Source organism: Ambystoma mexicanum, chromosome 8, assembly GCF_040938575.1.
Source record: "Ambystoma mexicanum isolate Mex_15411 chromosome 8, UKY_AmexF1_1, whole genome shotgun sequence".
NCBI lineage: Eukaryota > Metazoa > Chordata > Amphibia > Caudata > Ambystomatidae > Ambystoma > Ambystoma mexicanum.
In genome coordinates this window covers 1,360,842,169-1,360,863,060 of record NC_090929.1, presented here as the reverse complement: position 1 = coordinate 1,360,863,060, position 20,892 = coordinate 1,360,842,169, and the positions used below count along the sequence as shown (strand labels likewise).

Below are 20,892 nucleotides of genomic sequence, written 5' to 3'. Positions count from 1 at the left end.
GTTAATTTTAAAGGTATTTGTACTGCGCATCGTCACCACTGGAAATGGTCCGCAGGTGCTCTGGTGGATCCGAAAGAGGAGGGGTGAGTGGGGCCGGGGGGTAGTAGGGTGTAGTGGGATTGTGTGCCCTTGTGACAGCCTTAGCCCAATTCAACATTTCGGCAGTTCTTTAGCATGATTCGTCAGTCATCTTCATAGTTTTAAAAACAGTCCAAAGGATTGGACTATCTCAGGAGTGGTGTGGGGTAAATGTTGAATAGAAGAAGGTTGAAAGGGGAACCCTGAAAGTCCCTAAACATCTCTGGACAAAGGTCTTAGGAGAAATGGGAGGCACACTATTTATGATTGATCAGACACAAAAAAGAGACCCAGTCCAGTGAGCATTCACCAGTTCCGAGCTGGTGGAGGCAGGGTGGCTAAAATGAAACTATCATTCGTTCAAGAGGTCTAGGACACACTATCACGTGCTTACAGAGGGTTGTAGGGAAATGTCAGGTCTTTGAGTCCTTCGCAATCCAGCAACTTCAAGCAGTTTGAGAAGCCTGTAATTGATCTATGCAGGTACATTACAACAAATCAATACTATGTACAAAAGCGAAAGCTTGTCTACTCCTCGCTGTAAAACAAAATCTGCTTAAGGCAACATCAGCGATGCAAGCAACACAGGCAATGGAGCGCTGAGCCTGCTAAAGACCAATAACAGAAATAATGGAACATAAGGCATAGTACTCTTCTATAGTTCCTGGGAACAGCAAGAATACAAAGACAGTGCTTGCTGGAGCAAGGGGGGGAGGGGGTATGCGTTCTGCTCAATGATGTCCAGTAGCGGTTGAGGATAGGTCGTTTTTCTTTCCGATAGCTTCTATTAAGATACATTAAAGTGAAATTCATATTACTCCCCTTAGTGCCATTATTAAAGTCATGACTGTCCATCATCTGACAAGGTATAACTGAAATGTATGTCCAGAATGGAAAGCAAAGCAATGTGTGGCAACTGCAAGAGTTGTTTTACATATGTAGGGTTGACCTTCACTCTGGCAACGAGTTTCCCAAATGAGCCTGCAGAGAGAGGTTCATATGAAGAGTTCTCTTGGAAGAGATCAGGAAGCAGGGAAGGGAGAGAGAAGAAAAATTTAATAATGTTTCCAGTATAGTGTAATGAGACAAATATCAATTAATTGACAAGCAACAATGAACCGCCCTATCACACTGGGTCTGTGAAGGTAGGGGTGGTGGTTTCTATCAAAGATGGTATGTTATGTTATGTTAAGTTATACCACGCACAGCTGCCATTTCCATGGTCTCCAGGCACTGTATATTTCAATTTAGGAGCTATTTTTCAAAGATATTTATGTTAATGAGAGGTGTAGGCAATGTGTTGTAAAAAAAAAAAAGAAAGTGCTGTTTAGTTTGCCAAATGGCTCCTTTAGAGATGTTTTAATCAATCGAAAGGCTGTACAAAAGAGTAAATGAACTCCCCCTCCCCGATCCGTCCCCTTTACCTCCCACTCTTGCACCTCTCTGCCATCCTTACTCCAATACAAATTCCAAGCCTGACATCCTGAGTATCTGTGTTTACAATTGTACTATCGAAACTGAAAGAAACTCGGTGAAAGAAAATGCATTTTACAAATACCATTACTTTCAGTCAGTGTTCTGCACAGCATGCAGCTTTATGCACCCCTCTTCTTTCTCTTCTTTCTAATAACACACCATTTACACACCTTTAGGGCCATTGCAAAGACCATAGCCACCCCCATTGCCCATGAAGCTGTGTCTTTGCCCTCTGTTGATAAAGGAGTACAATATATTATGTTTTGGTCTCTGACATTTGTAAGCTTTGCCATGCTCCCCCATGTGATCACAGATAGTATTTCAACTGCCTAAGGATGCCAGTAAACCATTTTGCATGAGTCGGCCATTTTTGGACCAGTTTCAATACGTTTCCAATATATTAGACATGAGAGGGCTCAGTAGGCCAGAGTCATCTTCAGCTCCCAGCCAGGAGTTCAAAGCTTAATGCTTTAGTCTATCACTTCAAGGAATTCTACCTGTTCCATTTTCATGCGTCCTTTTTTAATGCCTCTTGGATGCGCCCAGCACTGGTGGCATGAAGGACAGAAGCAGATGATAAAACAAAGTAAGCAGATATCTGCTCTTGGCATTCGCTCTCTCGTCGTTGGAGGATACCACATCAAACAGGTGTTAGAACACAGTTCATACAAATGTTGCATAGGTGAGTAAAGTCAACAGATTGGAGGTTGGACAGGTGCTTAATTGGATGCACAATAAGAATCTTTGAGTCATATTTAAAAATAATCAGCTGATACAACGTGAAGTCAGTGATGATAGGTCAGGAAGTCAGGCAAATTAAAGAAAATAGCAAGCCGTGAAAGAAGGTAAATCAACAGAAATACAGTTAAACTATAGTTGATGCCCCATGGAGATTTGTGAAGGTTGATTCTCACAGCAAGTCATCTAAATATAGAAAATGCAAGAGTGATCTTGTAAAAGATGCTCACACTGCCACCATCCTATTTGTGAACTGTTGATAGGCAGGAATTTATATTTGGGAGGAAGCATATTGCAAACTATCAGATTGGTGTCTTCTGAGAGTCATGATGCTGGTGGAAAATTACTAATTCCAACATCATAAAAGTATTTATTTTGTGATTAGCAGAGTGCTCATAATTAGTAAGAATTCACAAATTCTGGGTTAGCCCAAGGCAAGGAAGGAAAGATCATGAAGGTTGCCGGTGAGCGGAGTTGATAGGTCGCCACAGGAGTAGACAACAAATAACAACAGAAGTTCTCTCATTGGGGACCAAGACGGAGAAATATAGGAATGTAACTGCCTGGAAGTATACTGATTCGTAGCAGTAGTGGAGGCAGGTTGATTAATGATTAATGGTCAGTGGGGACTGGTGAGCGATTTTAGTGTAAGGACATTTATGTATCCAACAAATAAGCATGAGTGACCAAGCTCTCTAGGTTTTTTCGGAGGGCTTTTCCCCAAGGTTGATGTTGTGGGATGTTTTTACCCATGCATCCAAGCCCTACAATAAAACTGTGCAGTACTGGCATGGAAAACATCATGATGGCCAGAACTCCCCAGAGAGTGCACAGGGAAAACATGAAGAATAGGCTGCCACCCATTTTTTCCTATGTTGTGAGCACAGGAGGGCACTGCCTAAAACCACCATTGGGCTACACACACAGTAGCCTGAAACCATTGGGAATGGCAATGCTGATTGCCAAAAAAAGCAACTCAGAACTGTGGGGAATTCATTTTCTTAATCCCAAAAATGGTTGCATTACCAGTACTCACCACTATCAGAAAGCCGGCGTTTTAAAACCACCAGACTTTTGTGTAAAACTGCACAAATGAAACAAAACCAGACCAAGGAAAGACTTGCTAAGAGGTGGAAGAATGTAAAACCATATTCTGAAATGACTTGAAGGAAGTCATTATTTAATGTATAGGTACAAATTGTCAGTTTGATTTGAATGTAGAAAACTGGGAACAAAAAGTGACATTTAGCTGAAACCTGGCTTAGTGAAACTGGATTCTGCCTGACAACTACCCCCGACAGGAGAAACCTGTTCAGCCACTCTTCCCAGGCCTAGCTGCATCCTGCTGCCCCTTGCCAAAAGGAGTTGTCACCTCTCTGATTAAATTAGGGGTGGAGCAACTGGGAACTGGAAGGAACATAACAATGCAACTCCCTTGACTCAGGCAAATGTTATATTGGGGGCGTCGTAAAGTGGCTTCCTCTTAGGGGAAATTGGGAGGGGCAGCACCTCTGCAAGCCAGCTGAGTTTGGGGGAAGTGGATAAACCAGTTATTCCACCCTGTGATGTGGGAAGCCACACCCCTTTTTGACCAGAGCATAATTTTAAAAAGATAGATAACTCATAGTGCGGACCTGTCAGAATTATATAAGTAATATCATTCTTTTTGTGATTTTTCTGTGAACATTTTGAGAGACGTTAGGACCCTGTGGTGTATTCTGGGGGGTTGCTAGCGGAAAATAGGGTCTCACTCCAAATGTCTGCATGTTAAAAATCTGACACTTCATCAATTAATGTCCATACTCCTTGCGCACATGTGTTTAATTTTGGGTAAATGTCCGATATTGCAAAACCAGTTAAAAAGCGCAAAATGTTGTCATTTTTTAATGCAAGCCCCCAGGAAGATCAGAGGCGGACAAGCATGGACCATAAGGAATATATAATGTGCACATGTAATTTCAACAAATTGTATATCTGAGAAGGATGTATTTGAATCAAATATTGATTTGTGGGCAAACTGACCAGGGGAGGATCCTCTGGCCCATAAACAGACTTCATCATGATGACAATCCATTTCCTTCCCCCAATCATGGGAGAGGGGAGAATTGGGCCAATGACAAGTAGAGAGGGGCAGGCTTAGCTAGGCCCAGGCACACACCCATTTTCAAAACACATAAAAAGAGACTGCTGGGACAGGTAGAGACATTCAATTCCATTTGCTGGGGAGCATGCTGACCGATGACTTCACATCCAGAGATCCAGACTTCAAATCCATCAATCTCCAAAGACCAGAACTTACTTCAGAACTTAAAGCAAGGGCCTAAACCCACAAACTGATAACTCTTCTCAGCAGGCCTCAGCATCCTTAAAATCATTTGCAAACTATTCCACAGCCGGGCGAGCTGTTTGAATTCTTTTGCCAAGAACAATTGCCAGAGACCAGACCAGAGATCCAGAGTGACCCAGACCGCTGTGAGCAGAACCAGAGAGCTGACCCAGATCACTGTGAAGTGCCGAGACCAGAACTGGAGTCCAGTCCAAAACCTGACCAGATCCGTGGCAAGGCCCATTCCTGCCCAAAAATATATTGTGAGTACCGCCAGAACTGGGCAGAACCCAATCTCTTAGTTAAAATAATCTAATCCAAACTATTTTAACCTAAGTAGAACTGCCTCCTAGAAATTGTGTCATCTGTTATTTTTAAAGCTGCACAGCTGTCACCTGTCAATTCTGCAGCTGCAAGCTGTCACCTGTCATTTTGAGTTTACTTTAAATCCGAAAAACTACCTTTATTTAATCGTCCGTATCTCTGGAATCGTTTGGGCTAGGAACGACATTTAAATTTCATCAGAAAGCTTAGAATCTAGGCCTTCCAACGAACCTAGAACCGACTTCCTACTCCTTGTACTTTTTCCGCAATTGTGATTCACGCACTCGCGAAATTTACCGAGATTTGCGATTTTGGCTCAGTTTCTCCACTTGTCAAGATAGCAGCTCCATTCTTTCTTTTGTTAAAATCCGTTTGCAACCTTGTAATAACTCATAGAGCATTGCTAAAGTGAGCCTGAACTAATACCAACACGCATCTCTCAATCACCCTGAATCTCTAGAGGGAATTAAAATCAGTTGGCACATTTTCCCATCCATTGCCATCACATTCAAAGCACTTGGGCCTATGTTTTAAAACTCATACCTGTTTTCTCTAAGCTTGCTGGGGGGGAACTGAATTTCGTATTGTATTTGATTGCATTCCTGAGAACTGTGTGCTCCTCTTTCCATCTCCTTCCATTTCTTACATTGCATAGGGGAGGGGGGTGAATTGCCAGAGAAAAAGTGATTATCTTATCTTTTGCTAAAATCATATCAAGTATGTCTGTACTGCATTTTATTCCTCATTGCTTTTCCCTTGAAATCATAAAAGTATTTTTGCTACTTTATCCATCCTATACTAACTCCTCATTGATTGTAAAGAAGTGTGCTAGTGCCAGATTACCCATTGTTGATCAACATCATATGTCTAAGGCCCTCATTACGACCCTGGCGGAGAGGGGTTTACGCCAGCGTAATGCATGGCGTACCTCTCCGCTAGAGTACGACTTTCCGTAGCGCCATGGTGATTTTTACGCCCGGATTTTCCGGGCGGAAAAATCCATGGCGCTACGGGACCTCTTGTTAATTACGCCACCGCAATGTACGGTGGCGTAATTAACGCCTTCCCCACTCCCATTATACCCTATGGGGCAAAAATGGGAATGGGGAAGGGTAAATGGGGGTTTGGGACTTACCGCCCCGCCAAGGTCGGAATGGGGTGGTAAGTCCGCCAACCCCCATGGCGGAGTTGCCAGCTCTGCGCCATGGTCCATGGTGCAAATTGCACCATGGACCTCCGCCAGTGTCGTAATGAGGGTAAGTGTACTATCAGATATTAATTTATTATAAAGTGTGATATATATATATTGTTTAAATTCTCAATTAAACCTTTTAATTTGCAAAACAAACCTACTTCTTGGCTCAGTGGGGTCAGGGGGATTCTAAGAGGGGGGTGTTAGACAAGGGTGGTCATCCAGAGTACTGAACTAGACATAAAAATACATTAATAAGGGTTTTCCTCAGCATCCCAGACTAGGCATTGTTTTGGCTGTAGTGTTGATTGAATATCGCTTACAAAAGTGGGGGCTCGTCTGGGATATTCTGGGTTACATTTACCATTTGTGCGGATTAATACAGTGTGCCAACTGACCAGATACACATATCCGGTTAGATCACCACGCTGTTTTACACTGTGAAAGCACCCCTCAAAGGAACGCTCTAAGGAAACGGTCTGTTTTGCAAAATAAAATACAAACTTCTGTAAGTCAGGAAGGAACTCAAATTCCAGAATGACGACCTTGGTAGATATGAAAATAGCCAGAGAGCACTTCTTACATAAGCTATTTGTGAGAGGTGAGTGGACTCATCAGGACCAAACGGTCTGGTTGCAGGCAATCACGCAACAGGTCACTGAAACAGGGTCAGATACATGGGGAGATCAGGGTCCCCTACATGTGGCCCTGAGTGAACTATATATGGCCCCTAAAGCCAAAGATGAACATAATAAGATTGCCAGGATAGCGGCATATTTGTATCTATATATGGGAGCCATGCAGGACAAATGTGCTGAAGGCCAAGATCTGGCAAATAGGCAACAGATGGCGTTAGAGAAGGCCCAATCTGATCTGGACTCTTCTGAGCAGAGGCTGCTCAGGAGCCAGGAGTCAGAAAAGGACAGCAGACAGTACATCACTAAAATAAAGGAGGATATGGATGTGCTGCAACAGGAAAAGGCGGACCAGGATACCAGATTTCTGGCCTTGCAGAAGGAGTACCAAGAAGGTTTGGACCTACTGCAGAGCCAGAAAAAGCTGGAGATACAATTAGATTTCAATAGGGCATGTGCCGAGCAGGTAGTCACCCTGCAAAGCCACCTAGATAGGGAGAAGGCAGAGAGCAATAAACTGATTTTGAAAGACCTGGATACCCAGGCAGAGTTTGACCAGGAGCGCCAGAAAGCTGGTGCCTTCCAAAGGCAAAGGGACGACCTGGCGGCACAGATGCAGGCTCTTAGTCAGGAAAGGGATACCTTAGGCCAGGAAGTCTGCCACTTAAAAAGGAAAATGGAAGAAAATCATCTGGCCCTCCAGGGACTGGGCGACCTCCAAAAAGAACACCAGAACTTGTTAGAGCACACCAGGAGGGTGGAGGAGGCTCTGGTAAGAAAGGAGCAGGCCAGTAGGGATGGGACTGAGGAGGTAACCCTCCTGCAACAGAGACTGGCCCAGTACTCCAGGACCAATCAGGAGGCACAGAGAGAAAATGAGGCTGTCAGCACAATGATAGGCTCCAGCAACAGGTAGCCATGCAGGAGAGACTGATAGAGTCTAGAAAGGCCTTAACTGAGGAACTGAAAGCGCAGGCTCTTGCATTGCAACAGGAAGCAGGGGCGGATAGAGGTGAGGTTCGCTGGGAAAGAGAAACTCCTGAGCATAACCTCAGGAGCCCTAGTACCAGAGGCATTCATCTCTCCCAGTCCCTGGACTCTGCCACCCCATGTCCCCTTGCGCACATTAGCCCAGGGCCATGGGGATGGCAGATTACTATCCAGCTAGAAGTATGGGGCTCATAGGCCAGTACCTCCCAGGAATGGATGGGCGGGCATCCGGGTATGGGCACCCAAGCACAGTGCAATTTAGTGGGGAACCCCAGGAGAGTAGGCCCACTAAGGGCATCCTGAAAACCACTGCCCAGTTTGGTCAGTGGGGGGGATACCCAGCAAATCCTGGTAGCAAGGAGGAATCTGAAGACTCCTCTGAGCGTCACAGGACACAGGAGAGCAGGTCCCCACATTCTACCAGCCATTCCCAGGCTCGTAGAATCCGGGAAAACCTGGAAGATCAGACGGGCACCTCTGGGAGTAGCGCTTCTGAGTCGGAGGATGAATGGACCAGGGTTACCCGAACCAAAGGGCCAATAAGGCAAAAAGGGCCTTGCTTAAGGACCCATTGAAACAAATAAAGTCAATAAGGAGTGTCATCACGCCTTATCATAAGAACGCCAAGTATTTTGTTTGGGAACACTTGGAGTTCTATGAGCAAATGATGGAGACTTTCCATTTGAAGGACAGCCAAAGCTGTATTCAATATGTAAAGTGGACCTTCTCACCAGAATACTCCAGTTTCTTTGCGGGGCTGGAGGATCAAAACCATTCAAGGTGGTACACATACAGGGCGGCCATCTTGAAACATTTTTCCGTGCACAGAAATCCTCAAGAGGCTCGCAAGGCAGCCTACAATTTGCAATATGGGGAGGATCAGGCCCCACAAGAGTTTGTGCAAGAATTAAAGCGTGCTTTTGCGCAGACCACCAGAAGGGTGCGCACGGATAGCAGAGAATTTATCAATACGTTTTTCTATGCCTTAGCCAAATACATAATGACCCAGCTCGTGAGAGATTTTCATGAGAAAAGATCTTTAGACTGGGTCATTGCACAGGCTACCCGGATCTATGAGGTGCAGAAGCCCCTCGAAAAAAAAAATAATGCGCCGAAAAACCCCAAAACCAACAGCACCCCTGCTGCTACCAAGGTGGCAGAGGTAAAGGTTGCCCTGTTTTAGATTTGGAGATGGGGGGCCTAAAAACCTGCCTACACCAAATAATTCACAGCCCAGAAGGCCCTTCGGGCCAGTCACAGACAGGGAGTCGAGGAGATAGTCCCACAAATGGGGTCCCCCGCCCACCTGACTATATAAGTCCCTGCTACAAGGGAAACCGACCAATCCTGGGTTATGTGTGGACTCCTCCAGCCCAAGGGGGGGATCCAGCCAAGCACCTGACCCGGGGAATTTCCCTCCTAACTTCTCCCAAGGAGGGCAGAAATTCACCAAATCCTGGGCAGAACTTTTTCCCCAGGTATCCACCAAATTTCCAGCCCCAAAATCATCCATCCTTCTTTCCCCAATTCCTTGAGCCCAGACAACCTAATCCGGGAGAGGGGAGGCCAAGGGTGGAGGGGTACCAAAATCTTCCCAACCAGGGGTACTACCAGAGAAGGGATAGCTTCCCTTCCCGGGATCAGCCCAGGGGAGAAAATAGAGCCCCGTATCAGCCTGAGCAGGTTTCACAACTTGAGCGCCAGGTCCAAAATATGGCACGAGATCTGGGTCACATACTGAGGGCTCAACAGAACCCTCAGATGAGCATGCCACCGCAGAATGCCCCAAACTCTGGACCTGGTGCTCCAGAACAACCGGAAACAAAATCTCCTGCCCCGCAAAGCCTGCCTCCCAAGGAGCAGAGGGGGGGTAGGAGAAACAAAGGACCCAAACAGACCCACTTTGTGGAGGAGGTACAGGTCTTCCAATTTGAGGGAGAGAGATCCTCAGAAGATCCTGGGAAAAGGATCTTCTCCTTCAGAGATGGGGGAACTCCTCCCAAGGAAAAATGGGTCCCAAGGGATGCCAATTCAGACTGGGGAGATGTGGAGACTGAGCTACCGCCGCCCATCATCTCATCCCAGAACCGACAATACCAAAATCCCGTGGGTCAAACCCATCCTGAGGACTGCCTCCAAAAAGGGGGGGGGGTGGCCCAGAACCCGAAACCATTTCCAGTTGCCAACCTTTTCTTTCAGATTCCCCAGGCTCTCCACAGAATTCTGCCCAAATCTCTTCGCTAGCAATGTCCAAAACCAGAAAGTTAGCCCACCAGTTGTCCAAAAATGTGCATTATATGTGCCCCCTTGAGGAGAAGGAGGGAAGATACTATGCCACGGTACAAGTACAGGGGCAGGGTACAATTTTGGCACTGGTGGACACTGGATCCCAAGCTACCCTTCTGTCCGAAAGGGCCTTTGATGAACTAAATGCAGGAAGGGGGGAGAATTACCGTATTCCTCTCACCTCTCCGCCTGGACAACTGCAGAACTTTGACGGGAAGGAAATTCCTGTCGAGGGGACTGCAGATTTGGACATCAAAATTGGGCGACACAAGGTAAAACACCCGGTCATAGTAGTGACTCCAGAGGGCACCCCTTGTTTAATAGGGAATTACCTCCTGAGAAGGTTGTCACCCCTAATAGATTGTGTAAACAAGGTCCTCTGGACCTAGACTAGCCGACCAATAAAATTAAAACAGAGTGTCAACCATGTTAGTTTAAACGGCACCTGCCACATGGTTGAACAAAAATCTGACCAAGTAGAATTTCACTTCCAGGTGAAATCAGCTCTGAGCCTGGCTGATATTCAGCAAATTGGAGAGCAGTTGTTCATCCCTGTTCAGTTAAATGATGGGAAGGACTCTGTTCTCGCTCGAGTGTGTGTGAACAACAGTAAGAGCTTCATCAGCGAAGCCATGTTCCGCCAACTCCCAAAAGATCCAGCCATTCCCACATTCAAACTGATAGACAAATGGGAAATGGACCTGGAAGCACCTAATTCCAAACATCTCCTGCCAAGCAGGTGTATGCTCAAAATCTCCATTGGCAACAAGAGCATAGTCCATAATTGTTGTGTCGTGCGAGACGTCACTGCCGCCTTTTACTTAGGCAGTGACAGTCTCAATCGCTTTGCCATTAGTTTGGACCTAATAAACTTCAAAGCTTGGTCCCGATTAGCGGATAATCCCATGGGCTTTGATGATTCAGAAAAAGCATTTAGGTCAGCTCAATTGCTACCTTATGCAGTTGAAATTCAGATTAAAGCGGAAGTCACCATCCCAGAAAGGACCCGACAATTCTCCCTGGGAGTGAAAGCTAAAAGAGGACAAAAATTGAAAAACCCTGATGCTTATATTCATCTAAATGCTTCTCTCCAACAGCAAGGGTTAGGGGTAAACCCAACACCATTAGTCAACATAGAACATGACACCATTCCAATAGAGGTGGATAACAGCGACTTAAAGAGTATTACTCTAGCCGCAGGCACCATTATTGGAATGGCGATTGATGACCGACATTTCTCCATTGATTTAGGAAATGAACTGTTAGGACCAATCCCCAAGGACTGTTTTGACAGTGACAGTGATGACAATACAACACCAGACAGGATTTTCAACCGGCATGGGGGGAACTTCCTGGTGTACACTTCTTGCCCTTATGGTAAGGAAGATGTGACTTGTGACTTCAGGAGGGATGAGGTGATTTTCCAGGTCCATGAGGGCTGCCTTTCCCACCTGAAGCCTCCAGTCCAAATCAGCACTCTGACCAGGGACTTCTCCACCCAGCTGGAGGAGGCCGCTGAGATAGCCAAACCAGAAGTCTTTCCCGGCTTCAGGAAGATGGTGGAAGAGAGGGTCAACCTAGCTGACGCCTGCGTGGCTCTGGAACAGAAGCAAAAGTTGAAACAAGTTTTCTTGGATTTCCAAGATCTCTTTGCAGTAGACTCATATGACTGTGGTCGCACCGACATCCACACCACAACAATTCCCACGGACCCTGTAATGACTCCAGTGTTTGTGAAGCAATATCGCTTGCCTCTCACATCCATGGAGTCCCTTACTGAAATAATTAAGAACCTTGAGTCCCGGGGAATAATCCGTCCAGTCCACAGCACTTTCAATAATCCGGTGCTGGGAATATTGAAGCCAAACTGCCTTTGGAGACTCTGCGCCGACCTTAGGGAGCTCAACAAATGGGTCCATACTTCCCGATGGCCTCTGCCCTACATTGACCAAGGGCTGGCCCAGATTCAGGGGTCACAGGTATTCACAGCGATAGACCTGACCAGTGGATACTGGACCTTGCCTGTCAGTAGGGAGGACCAATACAAACTGGCTTTTACCTTTGGGGGCCAGCAGTACACATGGACTCGGACTCCCTTCGGATACCTCAACTCCGGCAATGAATTCAACATTTTCCTACATAAGGCCATGCCCGGCCTGGGTGCGAGGGGTAACCTGGCTTATGTAGATGATGTCCTCATCAAAGGTTCATCTGTGGAGGAACACATAGCAGAGATCCGTTATGTTCTGACACTGTTGAGGGCCGCTGGAGCAAAACTTTCCTTTCAGAAAGCACAGTGGTGTAGAACCCGTGTTAATTTCTTGGGACATGAGATTACTCCTCAGGGTCTCTGTCCCCAAGAAAAGAAAGTGGAAGCACTCCAGAAACTGAAAGACCCCACAACTCTGCGGGAACTAAGGAGCCTCCTTGGACTGACTAATTACAGCAGAAAGTTCATTGAAGACTACGCAGAGATCACTATACCCCTGATTCATCTCTTGAAGGGGGGGGGGGTCAAGTGGGAATGGGGTCCAGAACAATCCGAGGCGGTAAGACAACTCAAAAGAAGCCTCTCACAAGCACCTTGCCTAGCTTACCCTGTCAGAAACAAGGAGTTCTTCCTGGAGACGGGGTTCTCTAATACGTGCTTGACGGCAGTATTATACCAAAAGCATGACAAGGTCAATAAAGTAATATCCTATGCGAGCAAAACTTTATCCTCTGGGGAGGAAAAATTCAATGATTGTGAGAAGGCACTCCTGGCAACGGTGTGGGCATTGAAGAATTACCGCCCGTTCATCCAGGGGGAACACATCATAGTGGAGACTCCACACCAGCCTCTGCAATACCTCCAAAGTGACAGAATCCGGGCCGGAAATGTGAGTAATTCCCGAATTACTTCCTGGATTCTGTCAATGCAAGGCTTTCCTGTGGAGGTCAGATATGGCCAAAACAAGAAGAGCCCCTCGCGCAAGGTCTGGCTGACTTGCATGATTGTGCCAGAGAAAACTGTCTCGAGGACGAAAGTCTAAAAATCAAGGACAACATGGAGGCATACCTTAATTCCCCACACAAAGTCTTTGAAGAAGACAAGTGTGAGGGAATGCCCACTGTCTATGTGGATGGATGCTCGTACCATGTTGACGACAACGGGGAGAAAGAACTGGTGGCCGGCGTAGGGAATGCATGGGTGAATGAGTCCCCAGAACCCTCCGCTTGGTACAAAATTGGTCCCCGACTCCACGAACTGGTCATAATCACAGATTCGGATTATGTACGGAACGGGTTCGTGGAGCACCTGGTCAACTGGAAAACCAGAGGCATGTTATGTGCTAATAACAATCCCCTGAAACATGGGAAGTTAATCCAAAATATTGATGATCTGGTCACATCGAATGGGATGACCATCTACTGGAAAAAGATCAAGGGTCATTCCAAAGTAGAGGGACCAGACAAAACTGGAAATGACTTAGCTGATCAGCTGGCCAAAACCGGGGCCATCCAAGGGGATCTAATAGAAATAGAGTCCCTGTTGGGGGAAATCCAGGTCACTGCTATCACTAGATCCCAGACAAATGCTCACAATGATATTTCAACTGCCCAATGGAGCAAGGAGACCCCTGATGCTGATTTGATTACAGCTCAGAAGGGGGATCCAATCATTGGTAAGTTTTACCAACACCTTGAGGACCCTGAGAACTTTCCCATGACGGACACAGATTACATTGGGAAAGAGGACCTTAGAGTGTTGATGAAATGTCCAAAAATGTACCGAATCCAAGACGGTTTGTTGGTAAGGAAATCCCAAGCTGGCCACGATCAGTGGGTGGTTCCTACCTCATTCCGAAGCATGATGTTAAGTCACGCCCATGATGCGGCCACCGCCGGTCATACGGGGTTTCACACAACACTGGGAATCTTAAGAGAGGTTGCATACTGGCCACACATGGGGCAGCACCTCGAGCAATACTTGAAGGGGTGTCTTGTGTGTGCAGAATTTCAGCCATCATCCCTCACACACCGTGCGCCTCTCCAAAAGAGGGAGATGGCACTGCCATGGTCAGATTTGCAAATCGACTTTGTAGGCCCTGTGATTCGCTCGTCTAGAGGAAACACGTACATGTTGACCGTTACATGCTTGTTTACCAAGTCGGTGGAATGTCTCCCAGCCCCAAACTGCAAGGCAGAAACAGCAGCTGCCCTGATGATTAACCACATCTTTTCCCGTTTTGGTCTACCTCAAAGGATTGAGTCAGACAGAGGTAGCCACTTCACCAGTGAAGTAATGACAAAGATGTGGGGGATACTGGGGGTCAAAAGAAAGCTACATATTGCTTACAGGCCAGCTTCTTCTGGGGCAGTAGAGAGATACAACCGAACCATTGTGAGCATCTTAAAAAAGTTTGTGGCAAATTATGGGCCAAGTTGGGATATCCGACTACCTCGGGTCCTAATGGCCATCAGATCTACCCCTTCATCTGCAACCAAAATGTCACCATTTGAGTTGATGACTGGACGCAAGATGGTGCTTCCCCAGCATTTGCTCTACAGAACCCAAGAGCAAACGTTGATAAATGCCTCCACAACTCATGATTATGTGGAGAATTTAAGGAAACACCTTCAGCATGCTTTTGCCTATGCTCAGCGGAATCTAGAAAGATCAGCCGAGAGCATGAAGACCCACTATGATTTAAAAACTACCCGAAAGGAATATAAGGTGGGTGATCGGATCTATCTATACAATTTCCAAAGGAACCAGGCCAAACAGCGAAAATTCTTGCCTACATGGAAGGGACCGTTTGAAATTATAGACAAGATCTCCCCTGTGGCCTACAAGATTTGCATCCCCAAAGGCAGTTTGGCGGAAGGGGAAGACAAGTGGGTACATATAAATCAGCTAAAGTGTTGCCATCCCAGGCACTCTCTGCAACAACTGGAGGAATCCACTGGAATCCCAGAGGGGGCCGCTTCAGAGTAATTCAGTTCCAACCCTAAAATATTCCACATATAGCATATAAAATTCTGTGATCCTTGTATATATATATATGTTCTTGTCTCCTAAGTTAAAAAAGAAAATGTATATGTTCATATCTTCTGATTCATAAAATGTATATGTTCGCCACACCATTAATAGTGGTGGAAAAATGTCTAGGAATGTGTATTGCCGCTTTGCTTTATCATCCTAGGAGAGATGAAACCATGGAGACTGACCAAGGAGGACGACCGGGGACCGGGAGCAGAGACCCGAGGGGCCCGGGGTACCGCCCAATATTCCCATCAGGACCGGCGAGGAGAACCGATCGATCCAACTGGATGGGGGAAAAGATGCTGAACTCTGCCATCTACCGGAAGAAGATGAGGAGAACATCCCAGATCTTGCGAGTTCCATCTGAGAAAGGACAGAATGGCCATCGCAAGAGGGGGGGCTTGTGGGATGTTTTTACCCATGCATCCAAGCCCTACTGTGCAGTACTGGCATGGAAAACATCATGATGGCCAGAACTCCCCAGAGAGTGCACAGGGAAAACATGAAGAATAGGCTGCCACCCATTTTTGCCTATGTTGTGAGCACAGGAGGGCACTGCCTAAAACCACCATTGGGCTACACACACAGTAGCCTGAAACCATTGGGAATGGCAATGCTGATTGCCAAAAAAAGCAAATCAGAACTGTGGGGAATTCATTTTCTTAATCCCAAAAATGGTTGCATTACCAGTACTCACCACTATCAGAAAGCCGGCGTTTTAAAACCACCAGACTTTTGTGTAAAACTGCACAAATGAAACAAAAACCAGACCAAGGAAAGACTTGCTAAGAGGTGGAAGAATGTAAAACCATATTCTGAAATGACTTGAAGGAAGTAATTATTTAATGTATAGGTACAAATTGTCAGTTTGATTTGAATGTAGAAAACTGGGAACAAACATTTAGCTGAAACCTGGCTTAGTGAAACTGGATTCTGCCTGACAACTACCCCCGACAGGAGAAACCTGTTCAGCCACTCTTCCCAGGCCTAGCTGCATCCTGCTGCCCCTTGCCAAAAGGAGTTGTCACCTCTCTGATTAGATTAGGGGTGGAGCACCTGGGAACTGGAAGGAACAGAACAATGCAACTCCCTTGACTCAGGCAAATGTTATATTGGGGGCATCGTAAAGTGGCTTCCTCTTAGGGGAAACTGGGAGGGGCAGTGCTTCTGCAAGCCAGCTGAGTTTGGGGGAAGTGGATAAACCAGTTATTCCACCCTGTGATGTGGGAAGCCACACCCCTTTTTGACCAGAGCATAATTTTAAAAAGATAGATAACTCATAGTGCGGACTTGTCAGAATTATATAAGTAATATCATTATTTTTGTGATTTTTCTGTGAACATTTTGAGAGGCGTTAGGACCCTGTGGTGTATTCTGGGGGGTTGCTAGCGGAAAACAGGGTCTCACTCCAAATGTCTGCATGTTAAAAATCTGACACTTCATCAATTAATGTCCATACTCCTTGCGCACATGTGTGTAATTTTGGGTAAATGTCCGATATTGCAAAACCAGTTAAAAGGCGCAAAATGTTGTCATTTTTTAATGCAAGCCCCCAGGAAGATCAGAGGTGGACAAGCATTGACCATAAGGAATATATAATGTGCACATGTAATTTCAACAAATTGTATATCTGGGAAGGATGTATTTGAATCAAATATAGATTTGTGGGCAAACTGACCAGGGGAGGATCCTCTGACCCATAAACAGACTTCATCATGATGACAATCCATTTCCTTCCCCCAATCATGGGAGAGGGGAGAATTGGGCCAATGACAAGTAGAGAGGGGCAGGCTTAGCTAGGCCCAGGCACACACCCATTTTCAAAACACATAAAAAGAGACTGCTGGGACAGGTAGAGACATTCAATTCCATTTGCTGCGGAGCTTGCTGACCGACGACTTCACATCCAGAGATCCAGACTTCAAATCCATCAATCTCCAAAGACCAGAACTTACTTCAGAACTTAAAGCAAGGGCCTAAACCCACAAACTGAGAACTCTTCTCAGCAGGCCTCAGCATCCTTAAAATCATTTGCAAACTATTCCACAGCTGGGCGAGCTGTTTGAATTCTTTTGCCAAGAACAATTGCCAGAGACCAGACCAGAGATACAGAGTGACCCAGACCGCTGTGAGCAGAACCAGAGAGCTGACCCAGATCACTGTGAAGTGCCGAGACCAGAACCGGAGTCCAGTCCAAAACCTGACCAGATCCGTGGCGAGGCCCATTCCTGCCCAAAATATATTGTGAGTACCGCCAGAACTGGGCAGAACCCAATCTCTTAGTTAAAATAATCTAATCCAAACTATTTTGACCTAAGTAGAACTGCCTCCTAGAAATTGTGTCATCTGTTATTTTTAAAGCTGCACAACTGTCACCTGTCAATTCTGCAGCTGCAAGCTGTCACCTGTCATTTTGAGTTTACTTTAAATCCGAAAAACTACCTTTATTTAATCGTCCGTATCTCTGGTATCGTTTGGTCTAGGAACGAAATGTAACTTTCATCAGAAAGCTTAGAATCTAGGCTTTCCAACGAACCTAGAACCGACTTCCTACTCCTTGTACTTTTTCCGCAATTGTGATTCACGCACTCCCATCTCCTTCCATTTCTTACATTGCATAGGGGAGGGGGGTGAATTGCCAGAGAAAAAGTGATTATCTTATCTTTTGCTAAAATCATATCAAGTATTTCTGTACTGCATTTTATTCCTCATTGCTTTTCCCTTGAAATCATAAATGTATTTTTGCTACTTTATCCATCCTATACTAACTCCTCATTGATTGTAAAGAATTGTGCTAGTGCCAGATTACCCATTGTTGATCAACATCATATGTCTAAGTGTACTATCAGATATTAATTTATTATAAAGTGTGATATATATATATTGTTTAAATTCTCAAATAAACCTTTTAATTTGCAAAACAAACCTACTTCTTGGCTCAGTGGGGTCAGGGGGATTCTAAGAGGGGGGTGTTATACAAGGGTGGTCATCCAGAGTACTGAACTAGACATAAAAATACATTAATAAGGGTTTTCCTCAGCATCCCAGACTAGGCATTGACTTGGCTGTAGTGTTGATTGAATATCGCTTACAATGTGGTGTTTTGCATAGCAGAAGTCTTGAGTAAGAATGAGGTGAAACACAATGGACTTTACAATTGGTTCTTTAGGTAACACATGAACAATCCAATAGATGCCAGGTCACCAACAGTACAAAGGAGCATTTGACAACATTTTCATGATGCCTGTGTCCACAATTTGGCCATCATTGCCACTGAGATACACTCATATCCTTATGTCTGAACTATATGCCAGCATTCCCATTGTGAAACATTTTCCTTATGTTACACTCACAGCATATGCCAGCATTCCAGCTGCAGGCACTTTCAGGAGGCCTCCACTCACAGGGTTTCCTTTTATATGGCTTGGAGTGGTAAATTAAAGGCTACTACAGTTTTTTTGCTTGCTTTACAGCTATGGGTCATTTCAATAATGCTGAGGTGTGGGACACAGAATGGCAAATCTGTTTCCTTCTTGTCCTTCCCACTATACCTACAAAACATCTTTGCTGTATGCCTGTATGCGGTTCTCATGCATGCCTACAACAATTACATCACTATAGAATCTGCTTGTATTTAGTACCATCTAAAGGTATGCTGATTCTGTGGTAATCCATTGCAAATGCCATATTCAAAACATCATTTTTAGGCAGCATTTACATCATTTACAAAACATATTGTAAAATGAAAGAGTCAAAGCAATTACACTTGCTTTTACTGTTTACTTTTGCCCTTCGTTTTGCACAAGATTGCCTTCAGGGGCCCAATAGCACACAATCCTCATTGGGCTCCCCTGCATGCAATTAGCATGTTTTTAAGTGTATCTATCACCTTTCCCATTGTTAGCCCTTTCATAATTCTGTGCTCACAATATATGCCAACATTCCCACTGCAGCAAAGCCCTCAGTGGTGCTATGCTCGCAACATATTCCAACATTCCCACTGAAAAACACTTTTTTGATGCTGTCACCACATTGTTTGCATTCATTCCCCCTGTAAAACCATTTCTGGACTCACAATATATGCCAGCCCATGTTGCCACTGTCTCACACTTGCATGATTCTGCGACCACAATATAGGCTTGCATTTCTGCTGTAAAACATTTCATTATGTTGCCCAACAATATTTTATAGCACTGACAATATAAAATGTGTTCCTGATTTTGGGCCCACAACTTAAGCCAACATTCCCTCTGTAAAATAGTTTCATAACGTTATGCCCACAATATATGCCAGTGTTAGCATTCCAATACATGATTATGCAACCACAGTATATATGCCAGCATTCCCACTTTAATGCACTTGCATGATATTGCAACCACAATAGATACCTGCATTATCATTGTGTAAAACTGTTTCATGATGTTTCACTCACAATAAATGTCAGCATTCCCATGATGCGGTACCCACAATTTATGCCAGCATTTACACTCTAAAATAGTCTGATGTTGTTGCACCCACAATAAATGCTACTACACAATGGTTAATGGTTCTACACCCACACTATATGCCAGCATTTCCACTGTAAAACGGTTTCATGATGGTGTACACACCATACATGCCTCTGTAAAATAGTCTCATGATGCTGCGCCAAAAGAATAAATGGCATGATTGCCACTGTAGGCACTTTCACGATGTCTATGCAAATTGTACACACACACACACACATGCATATATACACATACACCGAGGCTCAAACTCTTGCAAGCATGCATGCCCCCCCCACATACACCCTTGAATTGTGCATGCATAAAACACTATTTTGAAACATCACCTTTGGTTTCCAGGTGGTGATTGGCTTCTGTCCACTTTCTGACCCAAGTGTGGCAGCAACACTCCGAATTAGGTGGCAGAAGTGCAGGTCATGCTTTTAAAGAGTTGGATCTGTGCCTATGTGAAGCTGCTGCAGTGCTCAGCTTCCAGCACCTGAATGGTTGTTTTGATATATTTGAAAAGTCCTCTGGCAAGTTGGCATCTGAGGGGGGCATACTGGGAACATGAGGTTGGCAAAACGGGAGAACGCATCCCACTGTCCCACCGGGGTCTGCCAGTGATTCTTAGCAGTGGTTGAATGTGCCTGGGCTGCCCGATACAGGTCCAGGTGTTCTTTCCTTTTGTATGCCAGTTCCACAAATACTTGATTGTATTGAATAGCTTAGGATCCATAAGAAACGAGAACTAGCAACCCTACTCCCAAGTTGCAGTTAGCAATAGAGACTAGACTAGTGAGTGGAAAAAGTTGTTGTATGTATCTAGTTAAATACTGTCTAGGAATAGCTAAAACCTCTTAAAGGCACTTTGATCAGTTTCACCATCATAGTACTGGATGAATTACAGTTACAATTAATGTATACACACTGTTTCATCAAAAAATGGTTTGTAGCCATATGTCTGGCCAGTCCGGTGGTTGTTCAGGATGCATGGAAAAGTTATGCACCCAGCTTCAGTAGGCTGTGTGGCAGAAGGACATGGGAATGCCACCCCTGACCAAACCCACAATATAGAATTCATAGCACAACGTGCTTGAGTATATTTCAAGCTTTGAAAATCATGCAGCTTTTTAGATTACAATTATATACAGATATTTATATGTACATGACATATCACATTGGGCTTGCACTTGATTTGCCTACTAATTTGCGGAGTCATACATCGTTCAGAGGGTTGGTAGGTCAGCTGTTTGGTATGTGAGGTAAAAGAGGACTCCAACAGCGATTGATCACTTAAATATATTTTGCCATATTTGCTTAGCAAGCACTTTATG

General features: G+C 45.1%; 1 protein-coding gene across 2 annotated transcripts in view; it reads left to right on the top strand.

The window, feature by feature from the left end:
• PTPRE (protein tyrosine phosphatase receptor type E) overlaps positions 1-20,892 on the top strand; it is a 2,259,327-nt gene that overhangs the window by 523,639 nt on the left and 1,714,796 nt on the right. The gene's annotated exons all lie outside the window — the stretch shown is intronic.